Here is a 1,800-nt window from a genome sequence, read left to right as displayed (position 1 = left end):
GCCGGGCTCCCACTGCTGACGCCGCCTCCCCCGGACCTCGGGGCCGAATCGCCTGGGCTGGGCCTCCCGAGAGCCACAGTCATCTTCAGTCCCCGGCTAAGTTGCCGCCATCTTCGTCCTGGAGAAACACTTTTTTGGGGGGGAGCACTGGCTTTTGCGTCATCTCCTCCCGCGCGGAGATCTCTCCATCCTGGCGCATTGGCACCGGACTGGGCCCCGGGCGCAGCGGGAGGGCGAGGACGCTCGGGGGCCGGCGGGGTGGGGGCCGGCGGGGTGGGGGCCGGCTGCGCCCGCGGGCCCCGCCGGAGCTCCGAGGCCGCTTTAGGGTTTTCTCTTCTCCCACTGACCGAGGTCAGAATGCCGAGCGCACGGCCGAGGATGCCGGCTAATGTCTACAGCATTTCCCGCTCCCGCTCTGCCTCCGGAGAAAGTCCGAGCGGCAGGCGGGCGGGCGGCACTTGGGAGGTTTCCGGCGGGGCGAGGGTCTGGGTACTGCCTTCTCCACTAAGGAATGATGGAGGTCAGATGAAAGGATGGGGGCAAGAGAGTAAATACGAATGGCCTGGACAAGACAGGAGAGGACATTTGCTCTCTGCAGGTGCCTAGGGAGCCCCAGACAACTGGAGATCAACAGCCTCCAGTGTATTGAATTGTCAGATGATTTTAGTGTTTGGAAGGGATGCTGTGTGTGTGCGCGCACCTGTTATCTACAGTCGTAGCTGCGTATGTTACAGCGACATATTCCAAAATAAAATTAGGAGGTTACAGGCAACCTCACAGGGTCTCAGGAAAAAACAGTTAAGAAGACCTGGGCTACCGGGGGTGGCCGCCTAGCGCTCTGCTCCCGGTTCGACGTCCTGACCACGGAGGATTCCTCCTCGTATCTGGAGCATCCCAGACCCCCGGGACCTCCCCCCCTCGGAAGGGGTGCGCCCCAGCCCCCACTGAGTCCGGCTTCGCTACCGCCAGGACTTCCGCAGCAGCGGGCTGCCGGGCTGCCCCGGAGGCGGCCGCTGCAGCCCGAGCCTCTGGTGCCCCTTAGCGTTGGCTCCGGGAGTTCCGAGAATGCAAAGCAACAGACGCGCTGGGAAAACCTGGGGTCCCCCTCGCTCCCGGCTCCTGCCGTGCCGGACGAAACTGTGGGCAAACGTATCGTTTTACCCAAAGGCCCTGCCCACTCCGCCCCCCCCCCCACCCCGCTCCCACCGGGGGCGGGAACAGAAGGCCGCGTGGGGCCAGCTCCCCGGTGCGCACACCCGGAGCGCAGCTCCGTCTCCAGCTCTCTCTAGCTGTCACCTAGGGCAGGGGTTTGCTCCACCCGGCCACTTACGGGTCAACCTTCCTTCCTCTGCTTCCTAATGACCTACATACTCTGTCCGGTGCACACTCACATGGGCAATACTATGTGCCATCGTTCTAATTAAATATCTCGGGAAAACCAAAAGGATGGATCCCCATTCCTATTCATTTTCCTCTCAGGGGGGACTGTGAGTGTTGGCACATGGAGAAGGGGGTCTTTTCTTTTCTTTTTTAATGGCAAGTTGAAAACCGTAATGGGCAGGATTCAACCAGGCAGCCCTTTCCGCGCATAAGATACATACTAAATTTTACTAAACATGCATCCTTAGTTCATATAAAACGTACGCGGTAACCATCAAAGCTTGGTGCAGTCTGAGGGCTGGTTGATTTTTCCGTGTCATGTAATGTGTTAAAAAGACCATTCGTGTAGGTATATCATTCTGGCACTTTGGATTTCAACATGTTAAATTTTTTTAACTACATAGGAGATATAGAAACTAA

Source organism: Herpailurus yagouaroundi, unplaced genomic scaffold (genome assembly GCF_014898765.1).
Source record: "Herpailurus yagouaroundi ecotype Mexico unplaced genomic scaffold, PumYag 164, whole genome shotgun sequence".
NCBI classification, from domain to species: Eukaryota; Metazoa; Chordata; class Mammalia; order Carnivora; family Felidae; genus Herpailurus; species Herpailurus yagouaroundi.
The sequence above is the reverse complement of the archived record's forward strand: the minus strand, read 5'-3'. Positions refer to the sequence as shown.